Below are 27,964 nucleotides of genomic sequence, written 5' to 3' on the forward strand. Positions count from 1 at the left end.
CGGTAGGTCACCATATTGATGCCTAACTTAGTGCATAGCACAGGATCAGCATAGCACACTGCAGCTCAGAACTCCTGGGCTCAAGAAATCCTCCCTCTTCAGCCTCCCGAGTAGCTGGGACTACAGGCATGCACCATAACACCTGGCATATTTTAATTTTTTTTTTTTTGTATATCTCTAGCAGTATTTCAAAGCTCTACCTGTTCTTATTTTATAAACTGCCACAAGTTATCTGTTCTTGGGGCTGAGTTATTAGGAGAGCCCCAAATATGGGAAAAGCAACAAAGGTGAATGAGGACAGAAAAGCTATGAGAGAGGTGCTGAGGAAAGGGAGCTGTACCAGGGTGACAGAGGAACAAGCAGGAGGCCAGAGGATTCTGTTAACTGAAAGGAAAAGTTGAGATTCCAGAATGGGGCAGGCTTCTTGGGGTGAGAAGGGAGGCCAGGAGAAGAGATCTTTTGAATCGGAATGGAGTAGGAATCTGCCTCTTTCATTGCCAAGGTGCCCATATACATCCTACATGCCCATTTAGTTTTGGAGCTTTGCCTAATTCATTTTTAAAATTGTGCTGCTTTTGATGAGAACATCATTAATGCATATCATGCCAAAAATGAAAAAAGGAAAAAAAACACGACTCTTTTGAATCTACCTAAAGTAGCAAATTCAAGCATTACATCATCATGGTAAAGTCATTTATATCCCTGATTGAGTGATCCAGAGAACTCCAGTCCTCTACATCTTTCCCCCTTTTCCCAATCATATGATAAGAGATAGATGTTTCCCAAATCTTGTTCCTTTGGAGAGGAAGAAAACTGATTAAAAATCCTGATTTTTCATACAAGATAATATAACACACTGGCCATATAATTTGGAACATTATTTAAAAATAATGATATATAATAGACATATTTAAGTAATTAGAGCCAGAGTAGTCCAGTGATTTAAATTATGGGCTTTAGAATCAGACAATTGAATTCAAATCCTAAATAGTGGTATTTAACTTCTCTAGAGACTTGATTTCCTCATCTACCTAAGGTTTAAATTGCCCACTTAATCATTTGTATGGATTAAAAATATTATGTACAAATCATTTACATATTGCATCACTTAGGAGGTACCTAATAAATTGTGATTGTTATTGCTAATAGGTTTTTCTGTTGTATATCTTGCATGCATATAGCAGTTTTTTCAAAGCGCTTTCATAGATCTTTTCTCTTCATGTTCCTTTTACAGGTGAAATATGGGCAGAGGGACACTAAAAGGGAGGGCTGCTGGCAATTGTTCATTGCTATTGAAGGAAGCGAGGGTGAGCTTGAGAAAGCACTGTACACTGAGGAATCTCAAGGACTCAGCTTCCTTCTGCACCCCTAGTCAAGATCTGAGAGGCAGAGCTTCTGTGAGAGCATTTGAGTGCTAGAAATTTATAAGGTTTTTATAAGATTATCCACTTAAAATAGACCATATTTAATCCCATTTAGGATCTGGTTTAGATGAGCTTTTCTATATAACCATTGTGAATGAAAAGTACTATCAAAATTCTATCTTCCCCCTTACATTTGCACAAAATCAGTGGGAAATAAAGATGCATTTACATTTTGCATCATTTATTTGATCTTCCTTTTAGCCCAATAAGTTATATATTAAAAAATCCTCAGTGCGTCTAACTCGCTTACCTGCTAAATTAGCCAATTGCTTGCAATATGCAAACTTTTTTGTAGGTGCCACTTAGGAGTAAGACTAAACAGCCAGCTGATGCTTTCAGTTCAAGCAGTGAACAACTGTATTTTTTTAACATTGTAAAAAAAATTCATTTACTATCTATTTGCTAAGAATGACTTGCCTAGATATTTTCTTTGTACCTCTAGAGCATGGATCAATGTGCTCTGGTACGTATGCAAGTTAGCACAGAATAACAAGGGCAATAAAAAAAATAAACCTTGATTTGCTCATAATTAGGTTATTCTGGGACCCAGTCAGAGAATATGTCTTTTGGGGAGTGAGGTGCAAAAAACATGCTATGTGCCTTAATTATTGTGTATTTAAAAGTAGAGTATTACTTTCTGGGACTTAATGTCCAATAAGGATCCTTGTCTTTTGAGTCATAAGATTATATGAAAACCGACATCAGATGGAAAAGGCAGAGTGAATAATACATATTTCAGAAGTTTGCAATATAGTATTGGAATTGCATTTGAATCTATAGATCATCTGCGATCATTTGTTTTGTGGATGACAATGTAATAAAAATACAATTTAAAGCCAATTCTTAAGTGAACAAAGCAATAACCATATTTAAATAAAAAAAGAACACTTTTTATAAAATTAATAAAAAGGTCACTTGCTACATGCATGACCATATATTTTTATATTTTGCATTTGCAAATAATGAAAGCTCACATGGGTTGTAATAATTGTTACTGGCTTTTAATATTGGGCAAAGCACAAATACAAAATGTACTTGAAGCTCAGCTTTAAGTAGATTATGAACATTTAATATAGAATGTTATCATAATATTCAGAGCACCAAATTGCAGACTTCTGTCACCCACTTTCAAGCATGCTTCTGAAGATCATAGTTAATTCTGCTGATTTATGGTAATGCTGCAGCATTATCGTCCACAGCATCAGAAACCACTAACAAGCTTAGTATAAGCTTGGGCTGAAATGGTTTGAGGTTTAAATTTCTGTAACGATTATAAAGTAGAAGGAATAAAATCCCACTTCAGCAAAAAAAAAAAAAAAAAAAAAAAAAAGTACTGCATTTCCTCTCGGTATCACAACCATCCCCTACCTCCCAGTAGCCTTCCCCCACTGCATGAAAAAAAGTAACTTTTAATGGACTGGCATTTTAAATTTTCTACGTAGTATTTTCTAAATGGTAGTATTTCTAATTCAAACATATAATGCTCACAGTTTTTCCTTAGTGAGGAGAACTGCTCTAAAAGAGGTTTCCCCACCCCATCCTTCTAAAATGATTGCTCTTTTTAAAACAAATTCCCTTCTAGAAGCCCCTTTTTTGAACATCAATTTACATTACATTCACTCGTCTAGAAAATGGTTAGAAATCAGAACATTTTAATGGCCATTATCCTCATCTGGCCAAATGATTGTGTCGTACTTAATGTGTGGCCCTTAAGCAGATGAGGCCCACTTATTGTCTTCTTCCCCGCTGTTGAAGTCAAAAAAGGCTCCTGGCTTGAATTAGCACAGTTAAAAAAAAAAGGTGGGGGGAAGGACCGTCTACCAAGACTGCTCCCCAAAAGATGAGTGCCTCCTTGTCAGTGAACACAATGAACAAACACTGATGGAAGCAAAAGATTTGTGGCGTCTTGAAGATGAAAAATGCAGTAACATCAACACCATCCCTGCTGAGAGACAAAAGAGCAGCTACTCTTGTCACAAACTGATTTCCAAGAGAGTGAGCTAAAGGAACAATTCTGTGTCACACACTTGTGGCTGTAATCTCCTACTTGGAATAGGACAGAAATAGATTCAACAAGAATTGCCTTCGTGTTTTCTACAAGAAAATCAACTCATGCCGCCCTTCAGATCTTTAGCAAATGTCTTTTTATGAAAAAGCAAACTCTTCCCTTTGGTTTTGGGGAAAATAGCCACAACTGAAAAACAAGGGAGTGGGGAAACATATGTTCCACAAAGGTGCTAACAGTCTGGGGTGGAGTGGGTTTGAGCTCAGGTCCACCATGAATCCGTCCTGAAAGAATCAGAGATGGTCCAGCGGCATGTACCTCCCCAAACTCTAATTTAAAATTCAACCCCCAAATAAGCTGCCACTTAGGATACATGGATAACACATAGGTAAAGAAACAAGAATAATAATGTGTGTTGATTTATTGTTTATCTCTGCATTAAGCATTAAGGAATATTTCATGACACCCGTTCTTATTTGAGAGAAAAGACTGACCAAATTTTAATATCCCTTTAGGCAAAATCTAGTTCAGAAAAAACAACTGAGATTTCTAAAATTTTTCAGTCTATAAGGGTGAATGTTTTGTATTTGGCTGGAGGAGGTGTCTCTTCAGAGTCTACACAGAAAGCATTGAACTCTGGCGATGAGGACTAGCAGTTTGATGGGGTGAAGGAGAGTGAAAGAATAGAAAGTTCAAGCACAGTTAGGTTGGTGAAGAACTAAGGAAGGAAGGAGGTGGAAGGGTTGGAGGGATTTGGTACACAGATGGCAAGGGTACCTAGGGGAACGGAGCCTTCGTGAATCCAAATGGGCTTACCAAGACAGAGCAGTGAGATCAGTCGGGGATTTTCAGTATAAAGTGGGTGACAGGTCAAAACAAACAAACCAAAAAAACAAATCCACGACGGAAAGTAACTCGTAATTTCAGTCCTTTTAGAACCCAGCGCTAAGCGAGGAAACCACAGGTCTCCTAAAGATTCGGGATGGCTCATCTTCTGAAGTTCAAACACTGACTCCTCACTACGGCTTTCTTTTCAGGATGTCATTCTCCCGCCTCCACACTCACTACCAAACAAACATAGAAATCTACTACTGTTCTCCCCATGCACTCCATTTTCTTCCAATCTGAGAGCCATTTGTGTGTATAATTGAAAATTAGCAGTGCAGCTGTTTGAAGAGAGTAATTTATCACAGCGCATTGTTCGTGCCTGACACTTTAGACCTGGCTCTAACAAGCCAGTGGTTACTGGGGGTTGAGCTACAGAAAGTGATTCGGCTGTAATGCTGCGTTTCCCCTGCTTTGTTGCTAATTGTAGCCTCTTTTTCTCCATTGAATTGGGAGTTGAGTAAAAGAGCTTGTTTGCTCTGTGCGGTGAGGCTGCCAGGGCCGCTTGGGCTATTATCACAAGATACTCTTGATCTTTTGAAAAGCAGGAAATAGAATTTTTCTCCAACAGGGAAAGTAATTTGCGATGCGTCCATTAGTTCTTCATTAAAGCAAGATTAAATTGCACGGCAAATCACATCTGTGTTTGGATGATTAAAGGGTGGCATTTTAGAGGCCAAAACTAATTACTAGTCAAAATGAATGGGAGTGAAAAAACAGTCATGTTTTTACATTAGATAGTGTGGCTTGTAATTAGATTCAAGCTAATTCCACTATTTCTTCTCTTTTAATGAGATGAGCCTGTCCTCATCTTTTTCTAGGCCATGCTAACAGCCCCAAATGTATAATTTTGATAATCCTAAGAGTTTACTTTATTGAAATTTCTTTGCTACCTGCCACAAGTGACTGTTCTCTCCAGTGGTACTTCATTACATAGAAACACAAGCTACTCGGCAATGTAGTTTACAATATAAGTCATTCCTAGAGGAAAAAGAGTAATCTTAAATGAATACGTATAAATGTATATATGTAAGAATGTATATTTTTAAATGTTATTGAAATTAGCCATCTCCAGAAATTTGTGCTAAACAAATCCTTCTCAGTTGGGCAACTACAAGTATTTTTAGTAATGTGGAATAAGAGTAAGATATTTGCATGCAACAGAGTGTTGAAGTGTTCTAAATTCAGTGTGCATTGGGTGTTGGGGTTTTTTTCCTTGCTTTGTGATATAATTTTTCCTCTTATCTTCAGGATGTTTTTACCTTTTCCTATGACTAAGGCATGTTATGATGGATTCCCTTCTAGGTTCGACTTTTCTTTTTATTAAAAACACACATTAGGCTGGTCATGGTGGCTCACACCTATAATCCCAGCACTTTGGGAGGCTGAAGGGGTGGATCACAAGGTCAGGAGTTCAAGACCAACCTGGCCAAGATGGTGAAGCCCCCATCTCTACTAAAATACAAAAATTACCCGGGCATGGTGGCATGAGCCTGTAATCCCAGCTACTCGGGAGGCTGAGGCAAGAGAATTGCTTGAACCAGGGCGGCAAAGGTTATAGTGAGCCAAGATGGAGCCACTGCCACTCCAGCCTTGGTGACAGAGTGAGTTCTGTCTCAAAACAAACAAACAACAACAACAACAACAACAAAAACACATTAGAAATTAAAAGTATTGCATTAAGAAAAAGAAACAAAATCTGAGACTCTTTAAGGAATCCTTCTGATATTTCTCAAAAGTAGATTAAATTTGCTCTCAGAAGTCTGTTTTCAGTTTTTGATGGTGGGAAATGGTAATTTCTGAAGAAAACTACAGATCATATTTAGATAAGTTATTGAAGGAAAGAGAGGAGTAGACAGGCATTTACCTTGAACTAGGTGCTCTTGGATATATTGCCTTGTTAGAAACATCTTAGAAGGACAAGAATCCATTTGGTTTCCGAGACATGGTATTTGAATACACCAGCTTTAGTGACCTTGGTAAAGTAGACAACACAGTTTTGCCTTTCAAGAAATTAACTGGACTTTGACATCAGAATTCCCAAATCCTGAGATCGTGCCGCTGCACTCCAGCCTGGGTGACAGAGCAAGACTATGCCTTAAAACAAAACAAAACAAAATTCCCAAATCTCTCATAATGAAGGCATTATTTTAACAATACTCTTTGTGGAAAATTTTCCATTGCATCTTCAAAGATTGCACTTTCTTCCTCAGTGTATTTCCAGAGCCTCACATCCTTTATGGAAATAAGATAAATGAATGATTGAACACAAAAGATAAATAAATGAATGACTGAGGAAAGCAATTTTTACAAATCACATTTTCCTTAGTACTTTTTCAGTGAAATTTATGAAACATGGGCTGTTCTTTCTACCGTAATATTGTAAGATGCATGTTAATATAGGAAGAAACTCATAGTATACAGCATTTTAAAACAAGTGATTTACATGTGATGCCAAAACCGAAATAAGAACAGGAACATGATTCCTGAGATCTAGAAACTACCAAATACATGGGTTTTAGATTAACCATTTATTTGTCCCTTTACGCACTTTTTCATTAATTCCATTTTTAGATGAATTTTGTTAGTTTAATTCCATTCTTAAACTTTTCATGCTACAGTTTCCACACAACCAACACTTTATACATGACTTTTCCTAAGACGATAATAATTCCCATCCCAGTTCCTGTTTGGCATCTTTTTTCCTATTTCAGTTCCCTGTTCCTAATCTTCTGCATCTTGTCAAAAGTGCCACAATGGCACAGATAGGCATTCAAATCCTTTTCTGGTACAAAGCAGGAGATGTACAGAGCAACAAATAGAGGCAGTCACAATGGGATGTTTCTATACTGGTTGTTCATGCATGTGGTTCTTTGACTGCACTGCAGGTAACTAGAGATCACTTCATTTGATAACAATACAAGAAAATGGTTAAACCAAAGTTTGTGTTCCCTGGTTCCACATGAACCATTGTTGCTCTTATTAGCCATCTCAGGAGAGGGTTCTGAGTTTGAATGGTTTCTCAGCCAAGTGTCATTAGAAAGGCATCTGTAGTCAGCAGCCTTCACTGGACCTATGGAGTTCTCCTTTTCCAGGCACTTCAGGGTAGTGCATAAATAACACAAGAGACATGTTTCTTACTTTTAAAAAATCTGAACTAAGGATCTTTGTTGGTGATTTTAAAAAGAATCTACTGGTCGAGTGCTGTGGCTCACTCCTATAATCCCAGCACTTTGGGAGGCCAAGGCGGGCGGATCACGAGGTCAAGAGATAGAGAACATCCTGCCAACTTGGCAAAACCTCATCTCTACTAAAAATACAAAAATTAGCTGGGTGTGGTGGCACATGCCTGTAGTCCCAGCTACTCGGGAGGCTGAGGCAGGAGAATCACTTGAACCCAGGAGGCAGAGGTTGCAGTGAGCAGAGATCACACCACTGCACTCCAGCCTGGTGACAGAGCAAGACTCTGTCTCAAAACGAACCTACCACTTACTACACATAATATTAAAGTCTCTTTCTTGTGACTGAGGCCTTTGAAAGCTGTGAAGTAACAATAACTGTTGTCATTCTACAAACATTCTACAAATACTTATTGAGGGTCTACTGGGTGCCAGGAACTGTTCTAGGTGCTGGGGATATAGCAGTGAATAAAACAAAGTTCTTCCCTCATTGAGCCTATAAAACATAGAAACAAGTAGCAATAATAACTTTAACATTGTTTTAAAGAAGGATAAAGAGGCCTTTAAAACACAATATACGGAGGAACATTACGTGGCTTATTGAGCATGCCACACCCATTGTCACTTCTTTATGAAGAAGTCCAATTTAGATGCAAAAATCATTACAAAGTGTGGCTTTGTTTTCATCACTGCTGCTCACCTCAACTCACCTGGAAGACAGGGACAATGACTGAATGAACCGTGAAGAGGGTGGAAGACCAATTGTCCTTGTGTTAGGCAGCAACAGGTTGAAAGGAAGAAGCACTCATTGCCCAAATCACCCCACTCCTGTGTGCCATTAACTCTCTCCTCAGGGATTGAAGGCTGGTTGGGAAAGACAGATCTGGGTAAAGGGTCAAATGGGAACTAGGCAAAAGTCAGAACTGAACTATGTATTTTTTTATAAGGCCCAGCAAGTTTCCCTGAGGTCAAACAATTTGGCAGAGTTCCAGAATCCCTTCTGTGTTTCTGTTTGTTCCAGGCTGTGGGACTGAAGCACTCCCTGCCAGTCCTCCTCTGCAACTCACCTTTGACGATACAGAATGGCTGCTAGGAAAATTCATCCTAAAGTTTTCTGTGCTGTGTTCTTTCCAACTACCTGCTTCCAAAGGAGAAATATCTGTTAGTTCCCAAGCACAAGTACCACTTAAGATCCTGAAGCCCATTTGGATGCGATTATTTTCCAGTTATTAGCTTAATCAGAAGAACTGTGAACACAAATAACTGCTCTGTGTATCCTCAGAGAATAAAAGGACATAAGCATTAAATTGTGGCATAAGTAACTTGTTTTAGAGATATTTTAAAAATGTAATTATTACGATGCCTGGCTACAGTGGACTGTGGGGAGGGGTTGAACTCAGTAAACACTGTGACAAGGATTGCATCTCTCAACTTGAACCCCAGATTGTTTGATGAGACACAAAGCCAACAGGCTAGGATGAAAAACTTTCTGAACAAATTATTTATTTTTTTAATTTCCCTTTTATTTACTAGTCTCTCAAGGAGTGGAGGAAGTAAGGAAAGGAAATGACAAAGATAATATCCAGGCAAGTACGAGCGTTTTCCTGTACTAACTATACTCTAGGCAAAACTTTATCACCAATGAAACTATTGGAAGATCTCAAGGAAAAGATATTAATGTGGCTTTCCAAGACCAACCTGCTAGGGTACTTACTGGGCAGGGAGAGGGAAGGAGGTTTAAGTGTGTGGAATTACTGTTAAAGGAATGGAAGCCAAAAGTGCTTCAGCCACCCTTGCATCAGTTACACTATCTTATACATGTATAATACGATACCACTTTGGACCACAAAAATATTAACTGTATACATATAAGCAGATAGAGTTAAGGATGTGTGTGTGTGTATATAATATATAGTTATATATAGAAATATGTGTAGGTTTGTGTGTGTATGCATGTGTAAAACCCTATATATAGGATTAAAGATATAGATATAAATATAGATATACAGTACAGATCTAGCTGTGCACATTGACCTAGTGGTAGGGAGGGGAGCAAATATGGAAGACTTCCTAGGGTTTTTGTTTTAACATTTTGGCTTGTATTATTAGCCTACAATGTCTATGCTTTACTTTTTCTTCTTTAAGAGCAGAAGGAGGGTGGTTTGTCTCTCAGACCACACTGAAGAATTGGAGAGCATCCTGTGTACCAAGTTCTTGGCGGCAGCAGACTTGTGAAAAGTACACCACTAGCTCAGTTTCTTACGCTCTGGGAAAAGCTCTCAGGAGGCAATCCCTTCCTCCTATATACCCCACCTCTTTCCCCGCTTCTGTAGGCCTAACCCAGAGTTAGAATCTGGGGACAGACCTGGCTGGAGCCTGGAACAGGGACCCCACTGCTTCCACTGTGCAGAACAAAAAGGGCACTGCAGGGACACTCAGTGATGCCAGAGGAATTGACCTAACCCACCAAAGGCTGCCCTGACCTTCTCTTAACAAACAGCCTGGAGTGAGCAATATCCCTGTCTTCAAAACAACTTTTAAAATGCTTGCATAACAGAAAGAAGGCAAGTGTGCCTAGAATAAAAACCAGCTAAGGGAGAAATTACATAGCACTGGCTTAAACATTGTGTGAACTGGTTGCAGGAAGAGGACTCCAATATATTTCTTATATATTTCACACACATTAAAAGGAGGGCTGAAAGGACATTACACAGATTATAAATTCCACTTGTCATTGGTATATATAAGTGAGAAATAAATAGCTGTGTCCGCATTTTTGTTTCAATCCTTTGATCTCTAATTCTCACAAGCCTCTGTTTAGCAGCTAAGAGAGCTGTTAAGGGAAAGTAAAAGCAACTTTTTCAAGTCACATACAGTTCAGCTAGTTTAAAACTAAAGTCTGTCAAACACAAATCCCATACACATTCTCCTCAACACACAATTTCTCCAAAAGGAAGCTACTGCTTTATGTAAATAAAGTGAAAATTATGATGATGATGCAATTAAATGTAATTTTGGCTATTATTTATAGCTAAACAGAGTAACTTCCAGAGTAGCTGAAGTTTTGTCCTCTATGGCAGAGATACAGAGCAGAACTGAAGCAGACTCTGCATGGAGACTGGGGAAAAGTAATGTTCAGCAACCTTACCAACTGTAAGGTAGAAAATAAAGCAAATTATTTTGTTAAAAAAAACCCACAAAATTATCTATATCCCCACATTCAGAAATAAGTACTCTTTACATTTTGATTTATTTCCTTCTAGCTTTTTAAAATGTGAATGTTTTCTTTGTTTGCCATTAGGCTCTTACTATATTAACTGATTTTTGTGTTTGCTTTAAAAATTTTAAAGATAATACAGGCAAAAAGTGAAAAACTAAATGTCTTTCAACAAATGATGGTACTCATAAGGAATCTAAGTAGCTATTAAAAATAATAAAACAGATCTGTATGAAGTGACTTGTAAAGTTGTCTAGGATATGTAGTGAAGTGGAAAAAGCAAAATACTGAACAATATGGAGTGTATGATCCCAATAAAGCAAAAAGAAACTATGTGGCTATGTGCATGCATGTGTATGTGTACGTGTATTATCCTCTCCCCATATATGTTTGTGTGGTCATAGAAAAAAAGACTAGAACAGTGGTTGTCTCTGTTATAGTAAGTATATGTGCTATGAATGGAATGTATGTGCCCACCGTAAAATTCATTTGTTGAGACCCTAACCCCAGTGTGGTCATATTTGGAGCAAGAAAATGATTAAGTTTAAATGACATCATAAGTGTGGGGTCCGGATTTGATAGGATTAGTGACCTCATAAGAAGAGAGACCAGAGAACTCGCCCTCTCCCTCTCTCCTTGTGCATATACCAAGGAAGTGTTCTGTGAAAACACACAGAAAAGGCAGCTGTTGACAAGTCAGGAAGAAAGCCCTCATCAGAAATTGAACCTTGCCAGAACCTTGATCTTGGACTGTCTAGCTTCCAGACCTGTGAGAAAATAAATTTCTGTTGTTTAAGCCACCCAGTCTGCAGAATTTTGTTAAACAGCTCAAACAGACTAAGACAATATATTTCCTTTGAAATACAGAAATAAAGAACAACTATTTTTTAAAAACAATCCTTGTGCATTGTAGACATTTTGGGGAAAAAAATGAAAAATCTTACCCTAAATTTCACTCTTCTAGGATCAGCCACTGTTAACAGGTACAGAACCTTCTAGTCTTTCCTCTGTGTATACAAACATATGTATGTATTTTTTACCACCATGAGACCATACAGTTCATACCGTTTCAACATTTGCTGTAAGAAAAAAAAATTATCACAACTTTCCATTCTTTTAATATTCTTGCCTAACATTATTTTTATATGTTCTATATACAGAGAAGCATATAGAATGGTGCTTTGACTTGAATGTGTCCCCAGAACAGTATGTGTTGGAAATTTAATCCCCAAGTGCAACACCATTGAGAGGTGAGGCCTAATGGAAACTATTTAGGTCATGAGAGCTCCACACTCATGAATGGATTAATGTCAATTATAAAATAGCTTGAGGCTGCGGGTTCAATCTCTTGCTCTTTCTCAACCTCTTTTCGCCCTTCCACCATGGGATGATACAGCAAGAAGGCCGTTGCTAAATGCAGGCCCTTCAATCATGGACCTCCCAGAACCATGAGCCACTAAATTTCTGTTCATTATGGATTACCCAGTCTCAAGTATTCTGTTATAGCAACACAAAATGGACTAAGACAGATGGATATACTATAGCTTATTTTAAATAGAAAGAAGAGACTATTATTTTGCTGGTCACAAGAGTTCTATTTCCCACCCTCCTGCAACTTTTCTAGACCTTACCCTGATCTCCCTCCCTCTAAGTGACCAGTGATGAGCTATAGGACCATGTCATAAGCAGCCACCAAAAGAAAATCATTCACTTTATGAATGTTCTTGATAATATGCTAGTGGTTGCAGATCTCTTTCATAGAATATCCTTCTATACATTTGTCAAATAAAAACAAATCTGGACTTAGAAGAGATTTTATTCAAAAAGATTATTGTAAGGGGAGATTATTGTAAGGAAACTATTGCAATGGGGGGGAGGACAATTGTAACAGGAAGAATGCTCTGACCACGAGATCTGCAAGCATCTCAAAAGTTGGGCAAAAAAAAAAAAAAAAAAAAAAAAAAAAGATTTTTTTCTTTTTCAGAGAGGAATAAACAAAGCTAGGAAGAGCCAGGTGTGAGAAAGTAGAATAAAAGATGGTGCGATCAGATAGTATATGAGAGAATGTCTGACCTCGAGACCAGCTTATTCTAAAGGGGCATTGTATGCTATCCCAGGCTCAGGGTGGGCCAAAGTTCAGGGTCCTGGAGGAAGGAAAGAAGCTTAACCAAAGTTTGAATACCAAGACTTTTGTTCCAATTGATCAATGGGACAAGCAGTTTAGCTAATCATTTATGAGGCTAAAAAAAGAAATTTTGAGGATCTATGTCGGGCCTTGTTATAGGTAAACAAAGGAGGCATCTGTAAGTCTTTTTATATTATTATTATTATTATTTTTTTTTTGAGACAGAGTCTTGCTCCGTTGCCCAGGCTGGACTGCAGTGGTGCGATCTTGGCTCACTGCAAGCTCCACCTCCCAGGTTCACGCCATTCTCCTGCCTCAGCCTCCGGAGTAGCTGGGACTACAGGCGCCTGCCACCAAGCCCGGCTAATTTTTTCTATTTTTAGTAGAGACGGGGTTTCACCGAGTTAACCAGGATGGTCTCCATCTCCTGACCTCATGATCCGCCCTCCTCGGCCTCTCAAAGTGCTGGGATTACAGGCGTGAGCCATCGCGCCCAGCCTATTATTATTATTATTTTAAACAGAGTCTCGCTCTGTCACTCAGGCTGGAGTGCCGTGGCACAATCTCAGCTTACTGCAACCTCCACCTCCCTGGTTCAAGCAATTCTCGTGCCTCAGCCTCCCATGTAGCTGGGATTACAGGCACACACCACCATGCCCAGCTCACTTTTGTATTTTTAGTAGAGACGGGGTTTCACCATGTTGGCCAGGCTGGTCTCGAACTCCTGACCTCAAATGATCCACCTACCTCAGCCTCCCAAAGTGCTGGGATTACAGGCGTGAGCCACCATGCCTGGCCTCTGTAAGTCTTATTAAGTCATTTTCCAGAACGCAAAGAGTGGGGGGATTTCTTACCCTTTACTGTTTTTCTGGCTCAGGTGAAATTAAACATTGTGAAATTTTGCAAATAAGGTTGAAGTCAGTTACTGGGTACCCTCAGTATTGTGTTGGGCATATTCCATAAATATTTTATAACAATCCCATAAAGTACATGCTATAGTAAGTCCTCATTTTCATAAATAGAAACTAGCTCAAGGAGGTAACATTCTCAATGTCACAAGACTAGTAAGTGAACACAGAATTTACTCAAACTCAATTCTTTGTAATTCACTCAGTTCTCAACACTGTACTGCTTTCATCAAAGTTACATGGAAAATATTTGTAACTGGAAAGTTGGTATGTTCTTTGGAATGTAAACAATCGAATTATCTTGGAGTTTATATAGTCTAAGTGGAAGGTGATTTGGAGAAATGAAACTTATGTGATAGAAAAAACATACAGATTTACACATCAAACTATCTGGCTCCGAGTCCTAGCTGCATCATTTCCTGAGGAAGAAATTTTGGGTGAGTTACTTTAGTTGAGTCTCAGGTTCCCTACCTTTGTAGGGAAGAGGTTATAACAATATCTGCCTCACAGGAGCGTTTCAAGGTTTCTCTAATTTGTTCAGGTATATTACCTGCTTTGCAAATTACAAAACACCAGTAAAAAATTAGTGAGTTAACCTTTATTTTCCTTCCTGATTACTGACCAACCAAACTTCAGAGGGTGCTATTAACAAGATTAAAGCTCATCAAAGTTAGCTAGAATGTTCGATAGAGTTGTTGACATGTTAAGTTGAAGCTGTTATTTACTTCTACAGATGAATATGTAGAACATTTCTAACAGGAGAATGATCCAGGGCTAATAATTTAAACCTGACAGGGTCACCTGAGATTGCAGTGCTTCATATGCAGAAGATGCGTGAAACAATTGGATAAAAAGAAACAGGGAAGCTTACAGAACACTTGACCAATAACACTGTGTATAAAAGCTAGGAGTGCTTTACTGAGATAGTGAAAAGATATGCCTCTAGTCATAATATAGCAATGCACTCAACCCTCATTACACAGTGCTGCCTACAAATGTTGCTAGAGTTTATTCTAACTCTGTTTCCATTATAATAAAGCCCCACTTTTGAGGATTTGTAATTCAGCCAAAATAATTTGCTACAGGAATGTTTCAAAAGACCTTTTTATAACCCTTTGAATAAACCCCAACATTAGAAATTCTAAACAATAAAGACCCTGCCACTTCTAAAGCAGTTGTTGTTGGATGAGTGTTAAATTTTTGGTCACGTGGGCTTTATTTCTATTACATGAAGTTCTTCTAGATCACATCTTACTTTAGTTAATAGGCACTAATAGGAAATGGAGGGCTTCAAAACAGATTTCTTTGGTACACTTTTTATTAACGGAATGAACAAAAAAGGCATTTGAATATAAAGAAAAAAAGTTAAGCATGTTTGCTAGGAAGTCAATCTAGCCCTGAAAATTTAGATTTACAAAATATGAAGTTTTTACTTTGCCTAAACCATATAATAAAAGCTATGTGCCTAGGGAAGTTCATTAAATTTTTTAAGGTACTAAGCGAATGATGGGAAATACTGTAATAGAAAGACCACTTAATCCAGGATTTTCAAACTTCGTTCCTAGGAACATCAGATGTTAACAGTTGGCCCACGCCCAAACAAAACAAACTAAAGAAAATAAACAGGCCAGGTGCAGCAGTTCACTTCTATAATCCCAGCACTTTGGAAGGCCAAGTGGGCGGATCACTTGAGGTCAGGAGTTCGAGACCAGCCTGGCCAACATGGCAAAACCATGTCTCTACTGAAAATAACAAAAATTAGCCAGCCAGGATGGCATGCACCTGTAAGCCTAGCTACTCAGGAGGCTGAGGCAAGAGAATCACCTGAACCCAGGAGGTGGAGATGGCAATGAGCCGAGATCATGCCACTGCTCTCAAGCCTGGGTGACAGAGTGAGACCCTGCCTCAAAAAAAATAAATAAATGAATAAACAATAAACAATAAAATGAATTCCATTCGTTATATAAATTTGGCTGCACAAAAATAAGCTCTCCTTGCAAAGACAGAGAGCAACAGCATATTGAAAAGTTAGAGAGCATCGGCATATAAAAAATCCTGAGAAATACATTTAAGCCTGTTTAATATGTTTAAGTCAGTATTTCCCACATTCATTTTTACTATATGGCTTTTTTTTTTTTTTGCAATCAACCACTGTTAATCAGCAAACATCAAGAATCAGTAATTTAATCTACAGAGTAGAGATTCTCTTTGACTGCTGAGAGATCATTCACTGCATCAGAATCCCCTGTTAACAATACAAATTCCAGAACCCCAACCCCAGACTCACTCACTCAGCCCGAGGAGTAAGAACCCATTCTGCATAGTGACACTCTCCGCATCCCTGGGATTATTATGCACATGAAGCATGGCAGCCACTGACCTGTTATCCAATAGGATATCCCAAGGGTGTAAAATTGGTGGCTGCTGTTTTCTGGGATAGAATGGACACATTTTTTAAAGATAAAAATATCTTTTACTAGGAATCATTCTGTAGAGGACATATAGACAAGTAAGTGTAACGCAAAAGGTGCTCTGCAAAGTGACTTTACAGAAACACAGAAAGGCCTCTGGTTGAAAAATCTCTTGTCATCAGTCACGGCAGTCAGAATTTCAATATCAGAAATTCCATTGTTCTTGGAAGTATAAATTGAAATAACTTTTCTCAAAAGCTATTTTACATTAGATGTCAAGAGACTAAAAAATATAAAACGGCTTTAACTTAGTGATTCTACTTCTGGGAAAAAACACTTAAATTCAGAAAAAAACTTTTCATACAAAGAAGTTAATTATAAACTTTTAATAGGGAACCTAAACCTCTGGCAGTGTGTAAATAAATTAGTGTATATTCATATAATGTAGTATTAAGTATTTATACTAAAATTTGTAATAGCACAAAAAGCACATTGTAATGCTAATTTTAAAAGCAAAGATAGTGGTCATGAATAGGAATTAGGGAGAGGAGAAAAGGAAGCAAATTGCCTTTTACTTTTAACTTTTAAACTGTTAGGATTTTTTGTTACAAACAACATGCATCATTTTGACAATTTTTTAAAAAGTGAGATTAAAAACAGCCTTAAGAATATAAAAAAAAAAATACACCAAAACTTAATAGTGCTTACATGTAAGGAATAAGATTTGGAATAATTTTAATATTTGTCTTCAATCTTATGTGTTTACCGAATTCTTTCTTATAAATGTGTATTCCTCACATAAACATAATCTGAGCATTATTCTTTTAAAATTCTACCAGTTTGAGATAGACACTCTTATACATTACAAATGGGACTAGAAATTGGCAGAACACTTTCTGAAGACATCTGACATGAAAGTAAATTCCTTTCACAAATAGAAAACATAACATAAATCATAAACATAAATCATAAACATAAAATAAATTTCATTTTTAAAAATTTACCAGGAAGTGTTCAGCAGAGAAGTAACCTTATCTAGGCCAGTCTTGGTGGCTCACGCCTATAATCCTAGCACTTTGGGAGGATGAGGCGGGCAGATCACTTGAGGCCAGGAGTTCGAGACCAGCCTAGCCAATATGGCAAAACCCCATCTCTACTAAAAATACAAAAAAAAAAAAAATTAGCCGGGCTTGGTGGCACTGGCATATAATCCCACCTACCCGTCTCTGCTAACAATACAAAACAAAATTAGCCGGGCATGGTGGCGGGTGCCTGTAGTCCCATCTACTCGGGATGCTGAGGCTGGAGAATGGCATGAACCCGGGAGGTGGAGCTTGCAGTGAGCCGGGATTGCGCCACTGCACTCCATCCTGGGCGACAGAGCAAGACTCCATCTCAAACAAACAAAAAGTTATTAAAAAAAAAGAAGTAACCTTATTTAGTGCATTGTGCAGTAATTTGCCCTCTAAAAGAACGAATACTGTTTGGAATCTCTTTCAGAAAACTGTAAATGGAAAACTGGATGCAATTCCTAAAACTTGAGAGCCTAGAGGAGGGACCATGAGAACTGGGTCTTGTACCTGTGAGGAGAACGCACAGGACAATAGATGCTGTCATCTCTGAGAGTCTGCATTAGGGCTGATTCCAGAAAAGCTGCAAACTAGGGCTGGTGCGGCGGCTCACGCTTGCAATCCCAGCACTTTGGGAGGCCAAGGCGGGTGGATCACTTGAGCTCAGGAAGTTCGAGAGCAGCCTTGCCAGCATGGTGAAACCCCGTCTCTTCCAAAAACACAAAAAATTAGCCGGGTGTGGTGGTGGCTACCTGTAAACTCAGCTACTCAGGAGGCTGAGGCAGGAGAATTGCTTGAACCCGGGAGGTGGAGGTTACAGTAAGCCGATTGTGCCACTGCACTCCAGCCTGGGTGACAGAGTGAGAGGAAGAAAGAAAAGAAAGAAAGAAAGAGGAAGGAAGGAAGGAAGGAAGGAAGGAAGGAAGGAAGGAAGGAAGGAAGGAAGGAAGGAAGGAAAGAAAAGGGGGAGGGGAAGGAAAGAAAGAAGAAAGAAAGGAAAGGAAAGGAAGAGAAAGAAAGAGAGGGAAGGAAGGAAGGAAGGAAGGAAGGAAGGAACTAGAACCAACAGCCTTTTTTTTTTTTTTTAGTTTTTTTTCACTTGTTGCTGAAACCAACTGACAGGAATAAGAAGCAAAGGCAGAACAGGAAGCAATCCAAGAAAGGTCAAGTCCCATCTTCCTCCTCCAGTTTTCCTATCTCCCACTAGCACTGCCTACTGGCAGAGCCTAACAGGAAAGCATTTGATTGAGCAGAAATGTAACTGCAGAGTCTTCAGCCTAGTATCACAAAGCAAAGAAGGGAGGGTTTGGAGCTGAATGACAACCGCTTAATAATCAGCACACACAACATGTTATATAAAACAGGCAACTTGAAAATGATTCAAAAACCCAACTATGTCACCCTTTTTGTCTTAGGAGTCCAACAATGGAGAAATCTTTCCCTAGCTTTCTACAGTCTTTCCTGTATTTAACACACAATGAAACAATAGGACAGTTTCCAAAAAATATTTGAGGTCTTGTCTTAACCATTTGTTAAAAAGTAAAAAGAGGTAAAATTAATTTTAATAATATTTATCATTTAACCCAATATATAAAAAAATTGCAATTTTGATATATGATCAATATAAAAAATGAGATATTTTACATTTTTTCCTTGCACTAAATTTTTGAATTCAGTGTATTTTACACTTATACCACATCTAATTTTTTCTAGCCATATTTCCAGTTCTCAATGTCACATGTAGCTAGTGGCTAACTTACTAGACAACATAGTACTAAAGGATGAGTTTCATCCAACCAAGAGATAACTGAGAAAATATCAGGAAAAAAATGAGTGTATATGTGTGTGTGTGTGTGTATATATATATATATATATACATATATATATGTATGTATAATTATGGAGTATTACAAACAAAATGAGGACAAAGGAGGAATAATGTACAAATACTATATATTGTGAAAATATTTAATTATTACAAAAATGGGAGAAAAAGAGAGGGAAAGAGAAAAAATTTCTATGCAGCAGGGTCTTTTGATCTCAGCAGTTTTAACATTTTGTGTCAGATAATTCTTTGTTTTGAGAGCTGTCCTGTGTATTATAAGATATTTAGGAGCATCTCCAACCTCTACCCACTAGATGCCAGTAATATCCCCTCAGTGTGACTACCAAAAATGTCTCCATTGCCAAATGCTTCCTATGGGGCAAAATCACCCCAATTGAGAATCACTGTTGTATAGGTAATAGGTAGAAGAGTTAAAGGAGACTATTAAAACCTAATAAATCAGATAGTAAAAGATTACATGAGGAAATAGAGGTGAATAGGTATTGTAAAAGACAGTACAAAGTACAAAGGTAATCACCACAACAAAAATAAATATCTTTGTAAATACTGAAAGTAAATATAAAAGAGCAAAGAACACATGCCTCATAGAGAAACAAAGCAAACATTATACAACACAAATAATTATGTATATATTATATCAAAATCGAGAGCAAACATACCAGTCACATCAATACGTGTAAATAGGCTGAACTCCCCTACTAAAAGAAAAATATTTTCAATTTGGCTCACAAAGCAATACCCAGCAATGTGCTGTATATAAAAGTCACATTAAGACAAAGTGATTCAGAACTAATAAAAGGATGGATAAATGTACCAGGCATATGGAAACAATAAGAAAGCTATAGTAGCAACTCTGATATCAGAACTCAAGTGAGAAAGCAGTATACGTAACAAAGAAGAGAATGTTTACATGCTAAAAGCTAAAATTCACAAGAATATTTGTTATAAATTTCTTATAATTTGTATTTCTTATAACCAAATAATATAGCAATCACCTTTATAAAGCAAAAGCTATAGAAATGCAATGAGACAGAGATTAAAACACTAATAATAGAAGACTAACACACTATTATCAACATAAGGCACATCAAGTACTGTCCTATCAGTAAGGATATAGAAGACCTAAACAACACAGTCAGTAAGTTTGTTCTGATGGCTATATATCAAAATTTGTGCACTGATTAGAGAGAATAGCACTTTTTCTCAAGTGCTTACTAAACACTATAAAATTAATTAAATATTAAGCTGCAAACAAAACATCAGTAGCTTCCATAAAGTAGAGATATTAAAGCAATAATCTATGATCACAAAATCAAATTAGAAATTACTAATAAGGTAAAAAAAGGAAGATCCTTCCACCTGGAACTTTAAAAAGAAACACCTATTTAGCAACTCTTGGGTAAAAGAGAAAATATAATCCAAAATTACAGAATGTTTAAAAAATAATAAAAATGAAAACACTTCGTAGCATAATTTGTTTGAACACATTTATAGTAGTAACCAGAGGAAATCATACCACTAAACACTTACCAATAAAAATAGAAGAATGAAGATAAGTAAGTTATATTTCCAACTCACAAATGAGGTAGAAGAAGCAACAAAATAAACCAAAAGAATTTATAAACAGGAAAATCAGGAAGATATGCAAAAATTTGTAGGTGGAGAATAGAAAAACAGTAGAACTAATTAATATATCCAAATCCTGCCTCTTGGGAAAAAATGAACAAATTGCTAGTTCTCACGGTAGAGAAAAATCATATATAAACATACAGAATAAGAAATTACAATGAGGGTCCAGGCACAGTGGCTCATGCCTGTAATCCCAGCACTTTGGGAGACTGAGGCAGGTGGATCACTTGAGGTCAGGAGTTCGAGACCAGCCTGGCCAATATGGTGAAACCCTGTCTCTACTAAAAATACAAAAATTAGTCGAGCATGGTGATGGGTGTCTGTAATCCCAGCTACTCAGGAGACTGAGACAGGAGAATTGCTTGAACCTGGGAAGTGGAGGTTGCAGTGAGCTGGGATCATGCCACTGCACTCCAGACTAGGCGACAGAGTGAGACTCCATCTCAAAAAAAAAAAAAAAAAAATTACAAGGAGTAAATAACCATTCAAATAAAAAAAATTAACTCATAAGATGTTAATTTGTGGCCCTCTATGCAAATAAATTTAAAAACCTAGAAAGGAATAATAATTTCTAGAGCAATATAACCAAAACTGATCCCATTAGAGAGTAAAAGCTTGAGTAGAACGATTTCTTTAAACAAAATAATGTTATCAAGGAATTATCCCACAAAAAGCACTGGGCTAAGACAGTTTCACAGGGAATTTTTACCAAACCTTTAAAGAACAGAGACTACTAGTGCTCCATATATTGTTCCAGAGTAGGGGTCCCCAACCTTCAGGCCATGGACCAGTGCTGACCCATGGCATGTTAGGAACTGGGCCACACAGCAGAAGGTGAATGAGCATTACTGACTGAGCTTCGCCTTCTGTCAGATCATCAGCAGCATTTGCTTCTCATAAGAGTGCAAACCCTATTGTGAACTCCACATGTGAGGGAACTAGGTTGTTCTCCTCATGATAATCTAATGCCTGATGATCTGAGGTGGAACAGGTTCATCCGGAAACCATCTCCCCCAGCCCCCAATCCCTTGTGTGGAAAAATTGTCTTCCACGAAATTGGTCCCTGGTGCCAAAACGGTTGGGGACTACCATTCCAGAGCATTGAAAATGAGCAAACCGACTTACTTCTTTTAAAGAAGGAAGTAGAACATTGATAATTATATCTAAAAGTACAAACAAATGAAAACTAAAGACCAGTGAATATCCATGCAAAAGTGCTAAGTAAAATGTTGGCCAGCAGTGTCCAAACCTAAGGAAGAAAATAACACACCATGATCAAGTAAGATTTACCCCAGAAATTCGAGGTGTATTCCACGTTATTAAATCCACTAATATAATAAACTATCTTAATAGATCTGAGGGGAAAATGTGTTTATTTTTATAAATGCTGAAGAAAAACTTTGACAAATTCAACACTCATTTCTGGTAAGAAAGTTACTCCAGAGAATAAAAATTGGTGGATATTTTCTTAACTACCTAAAATACATACACCTTAGCCTTAAAAAGTCTTAATGAGGAAACACTTGAGGCATTTTTCACTAAGATTCAGGAACAGGCAAGAAGGCCAAATATCTCCATTACTATTCAACTTTGTAGTAGAGGTATTAGTCAATGCACATAAACAAGAGGAATCAACCGAAGGCATGAGAATTGTTAAAGACAAGTAAAACTACCTCTATTAAGTAGATGATATGCTAGTGCACATAAAAACCCCCAGAAATTTGAAGGTAAAACTGGCCCCAATAATAAATGAATGAATAAGTCAGGACATAAAATTAACATTCAATAATCAATAGTCTTCATCTACACAAATAATAACCAGTTAGAGAAAATAATAGTAGACAAATTCCCAATAATGACACCAATGGAGAAAATTAAATATTTAGAAATAAACTTAAGAAATGTGCAAGACTAGTGAGGAAAGCTTTAAATCAATCCTGAAAGTCACAAAAATAGAAGTAAATTAACATAAAGGCATTTCCTCTTGTTGGATACTACAATGCAGCAGCATAAAGCTGTCAGTTCTCCCCAAAGTGAATTTATTAATTTGATGAAATCCCATTAAATATAGTAACAGCTTATTTATGAAGCTAGATAAGTTGACAAAAAGGTTCATAGGGATACTTTCAGTTTCAAATCTGACTTGTAAAGAGCTTGGAGGTTGTTACATTGTGTTTACAAGAAAAAGCTGTACAAACTGAAAAATCAATTATTTTTCTTTAACCCATTAGAAAACTGAGATTATAAGGCAAATTGCTACCCCCAAATCTGGAGAAGCAAGCTCATCTAGAGAGACACATCTGAGATCCGCTTACCTGGAACAGAAGTCTCTGGGTCCATAAACTAGTAGGAACTTTCAAATGGTAGTTTTGATGAACTGCAGGACAGTAAGTTTGAACTCGAATTGGAATGAGAAACTCCTGGGGACAGTATCCTTGGGGTCTATAATTCTCTGAGCTTTCCTTTTAGGAACTTTATCAGGTTCTCAAAGAGAAGACTGAGAAAGACACTCTCATGCCTCTGACAGGCGGAAGGAAGAGTAATCATTGTGAAATACAGAAATATGCACAGAGCTTTCTTTGTAAGAAAGGTTTACTTGGAGGGAAAAAGCATTGCCAGAGTCATGATGAAATCTTTCTTGATATAATCTGTAATAACCTGTGGGGTTCCTATCAGTAAATCATTCCTCTCACTCCAGTAGCCTCTAGCTTTTCTGACTCACCTAAAGGGGTTTAAAATAATGTTAAAAGGTGTCAGGAATTAGAGGCAATACATTGGGAATGTCATAGCTAAAGAAGGGAGCAGGGATGAAAGGAGAGAAACACAGGTGAAGGTCATAGCCCCAAAAGAGAGGACCACTAAAACACTGAGATTTAATTGGAATATTATAGAATGCTCCCATCCCTCCACACCTTACCACCATACTACCACACAAACAAGATTACAGTATAATTACCATTGGATTGTAGCTAAAGGAGCAGCAAGATACAGACTCTGAAATGTACTTAGGAAGTCCCAAAATCAAGAATGGAGAAAAAAAAGGGACATATTTGAAGCCTCTGATAACTATAGCTATAGGAAACATTAAACATAGCCCCACTCCTAGGCAGGTTAACATAAATCCTCATATTAAAGGCCAATTTACCTCAGTTCATATTATCTGATACAACATGTCCAGCTTTTAAGGCATGACAAGGCAAAGAAAGGCAAAAGGCAAGAAAATAATCAGTCTGAAGAGACAAAGCCAGCATAAGAACCAGACTCAGATACGACACAGATGTTGGAATTATCAGACAGGGAATTTAAAATAATTATGATTAATATGTTATGCACTCTTGGGAGACAACATTCAAGAAAAGATGGGTTGTTTAAGCAGAGGGATGGAAACTCTCAGACTCAAAGGGAAACATTAAAAGTAAAAAGCACTGTAACGGAAGTGAAGGGCATCTTGGATGGGCTCATCAGGAGACTGGACACAACCAAGGAAAGTCTCAGTGAGCTTGCAGATAGGTCAATAGAAACTTCCCAAATTTAAATGCAAAGAGAAAAGAGGAAAGGAAAAGTAGAAAAACAGAACATTCAAGAACTGTGGGACACTTTAAAAAGGTGTAAAATACATGTAGTATAGGAATAAAAGGAAATTCTCAAACAAAATCATAATGATGGGGTTATGTCAACTGGACACAGGAGCCAACTGAAAGAGTCCTCAGGGGCCAAAGTTGAAACAATTTCAGCAACAAAATAAAGAAATATCAAATTATACCCCAAAATATAGAATAAATATCCATGAGTCTATCCTGATATAAATAAATAATTGAATAAATATGTGGGGAAGAATAGATAAATCTTTAGGATGGAATTTCAAATAATTTATGTAGATACTCGATCCTCATGGAAGAGGAGCATAACTCCCCAGTCTTTAAGTGTGGTCTATATATAGTGACTTCCTTATCAAGAGTAGCATGAAAAGGGTAACTTCACTGTGGAGAAACATGATAAAAACTCTCTCTGCCAAGTGTTCAAGGTTCACATCAACAGTGATGTCATGTTGAAAATATATGGTAAGTATGTCACTTTCCATCTTTGGTTTTCCTCTCTCAAACCCAAAACCCAATATAATCATGAGGAAAACATCAAAGAAATCCCAATTGTGAGATATTCTATAAAATGCCTGACCAAGAATTCTTAAAAACTGTCAAGGTCATCAAAAAAACAAGGAAACCCTGAAAAACTACCACAGCCAAGTGGAGCCTAGGAAGATATGACAAATAAATATAATGGAATCCTAGGACAGAAAACAAACATTAGGTCAAAACCAAAGAAATATGAATAAAGTATGAACTTCAGTTAATAACAAGGTATTATTGTTATTGGTAGTTATTGGTTCAATTATCATGACAAACGTACTATTTTAAGACATTAATAATAAAGGGAAACTGTGGAGTATATCGGGAATTTTCTGCACTATTTTTGCAACTTTTTATATATCTAAAACTATTCTAAAATAAAAAGTTTATCTTTAAAAAGTTCATATGAAAAACAAATATGCAAAAATTGTCAGGAAAACACTCAAAGCAAATCTATGAGGGATACTAATCCTGTCTAGATTTAATCCTACATTAAAATATACTATAGACCATACATAGTGAAAGTAATGTGATACTGATGCATAGACTAACAGAAATTAAATAGAAAGCCCAGAAGTAGACATAAATATATGTAGAAATTAAATATATGATAAAAATGTCATCTCAAATGACTGAAACAAAGGTTTACTAAATAGTGCTGGTGTTATGGGTGCGTCTTTGTTCTTAGAGCTCCCAAGATGGTGATGGGCTGCTCCCAAGATAGTGGCAGCCACTCCCAAGATGGCAGCAAGCCTTTTGTTCTCTGACCTGGGGTTCTTGGCCTCACAGATTCCAAGGAATGGAACCTTGGGCCATGCAGTGAGTGTTATAGCTCTATTAGAAGCCATGGGTCATGGAAGAGAACCGTGGAACCCAGCGGCTAGTGTTCAGCTTGATTAGGACAAACCTGGGCACTTAGCTGCACAGGAACAATGACGAGCTTCTAGCCCAAACGGGAGGGGCAATGGGCACCTTGCTGGATCAGAAGCGCAGCAGACACCCTGCCAGATCCAGAGGGGTGAAAGTCAATGGTGGGTCTGTGAAGGTGGCGATCAGCAGTGGTGGAAAGAGAGCAAAAGTTCAGCTCAAGCCAGAACAAACACGGACCAGAAGAGTGTGCAGTTGCAAGATTTAATAGAGTGAAAACAGAGCTCCCATACAATGGGAGGGGACCTAAAGGGGGTTGCCCACTCCCAGCTCAAATTCCTGGGGTTTATATCCTAATCATTGTCCCTCCCTGTGTGCTCTCAGGCAATATATGATTTGACTACTTCTTTACCTCCTGCTTTTAGCCTAATTTGTATTTTAGTGAGCCCTCTTTACTACGTGATTGGTCAGGTGTGAGCTGAGTTACAAGCCCTGTGTTTAAAGGTGGGTTGCAGTCACCTTCCCCAGCTAGGCTTAGGAATTCTTAGTCAGCCTAGGAAATCCAGCTAGTCCTGTCTCCCACTGGGTCAATTGATGAATCATATGGAAAAAAACAAAATTAGATGCAGACTTCACATCAAATACAAGAATAAAATTCACAAATTATAAAATATAAATATTTTAAAATGTAATTAGACAGAAGAAATGGAATTCACTAGAAGAAAGCATGAGAGAATTCCTCTTTAAACCTCATTGTTAAGAGAGGCTTCCTATGACTCAAAATCCGGTGGCAATTTTTTAAATTGAGAAATGTGAGTACAGTTTTAAAAATAAACATTTTTTGCCAGGCACAGTGGCTCATGCCTATAATCCCAGCACTTTGGGAGGCCAAGGCATGTTAGGGACAGGCCCCCAAATCTGGCCATAAACAGGCCCCAAAACTGGACATAAGCAGAATCTCTGCAGCACTGTGACATGCTCACGATGACTATGACGCCCACACTGAAGGTTGTTGGTTTACTGGAATGAGGGCAAGGAAACACTTGGCCCATCCAGGGCAGAAAACCACTTAAGGCGTTCCTCAACCACAAACAATAGCATGAGTGATCTGTGCCTTAAGGACACATTCCTGCTGCAGATAACTAGCCAGACCCCATCCTTTTGTTTCCCATTTTAGTTAATCTATAATCTATAGAAACAATGCTTATCACTGGCTTGCTGTCAATAAATATGTGGGTAAAACTCTGTTCGTGGCTCTCAGCTCTGAAGGCTGTCAGCCCCCTGATTCCCACTCTGCACTCTGGATTTCTGTGTGTGTGTCTTTAATTCCTCTAGCGCTGCTGGGTTAGGGTATTGATTGAGCTGGTCTCAGCAAAGGCGGCCAGATCACTTGAGGTCAGGAGTTTGAGACCAGCCTGGTCCAACATGGTAAAACCCCTTCTCTACTAAAAATACAAAAATAAGCTGGGCATGGTGGTGGGCACCTGTAATCCCAAATACTCAGAGGCTGAGGCAGGAGAATTGCTTGAACCTGGGAGGTGGAGGTTGCAGTGAGCTGAGATTGTGTCACTGCACTCCAGCCTGGGTGACAGAGCAAGGCTCCATCTCTAAATAAATAGATAGATAGATAGATAGATAGATAGATAGATAGATAGATAGATACCTTTTTATTGCAAGAAATACCATTAGTAACATCAAAAGACAAACAATAAACTAGGGGAAGAAAGAGCACCTTCTGTCCACACTGGAGACTTTCTCTTCCCAGAAAAAAAAAAATTTAATTTAATTTAAAAAAGACAACTGACAAACTAGGAAAAAATACTTGCAACATTACTGCAATAGAGATATTCCTAAGAAACAAAAAAAAACTTAAAAAATTTTAGAAAAATATTTAGAATATAAGAATTCTTATGACTCAACAATAAAAACACAAACAACCTAATTTTAAAAGCCATTTGAATAACACTTCATTAAAGAACATATATAGCCCAGGCACAGTAGCTCACACCTGTAATCCCAGCATTTTGGGAGGCCAACACGGGCGGATCATTTGAGCCCAGAAGTTTAAAACCAATCTGGGCAACATGGCAAAACCCTGTCTCTACAAAAAAACACAAAAATTGGCCAGGCTTGGTGCTAAATTTGCAAATTTAAAAACGAAAATAAAGAAGGTATACAGAGGGCAAATAAATACATGACAAGATGTTAGACATCATTAATCATTGAGAAAATGTAAATTAAAACACAAAGACCTACCACACATTTACTAGA

At 37.7% G+C, this 27,964-nt stretch overlaps 1 protein-coding gene across 2 annotated transcripts in view; it reads right to left on the reverse strand.

The window, feature by feature from the left end:
* Nucleotides 1–27,964, reverse strand: part of CCDC39 (coiled-coil domain 39 molecular ruler complex subunit) — a 247,000-nt gene that overhangs the window by 117,615 nt on the left and 101,421 nt on the right. The window contains exons 4-5 of one of the 2 annotated variants that reach the window (XM_063704408.1): nucleotides 11,655–11,717; nucleotides 8,561–8,631 (exon numbers count right to left, since the gene is read on the reverse strand). The exons of the other annotated variant lie outside the window; for it this stretch is intronic. The gene's annotated coding sequence lies outside the window, so the exon portion shown is untranslated. The remainder of the gene's footprint in view (nucleotides 1–8,560; nucleotides 8,632–11,654; nucleotides 11,718–27,964) is intronic. 2 annotated transcript variants of the gene reach the window in all.

This window comes from Gorilla gorilla, chromosome 2 (genome assembly GCF_029281585.2).
Source record: "Gorilla gorilla gorilla isolate KB3781 chromosome 2, NHGRI_mGorGor1-v2.1_pri, whole genome shotgun sequence".
In the NCBI taxonomy this organism is placed as follows: domain Eukaryota; kingdom Metazoa; phylum Chordata; class Mammalia; order Primates; family Hominidae; genus Gorilla; species Gorilla gorilla.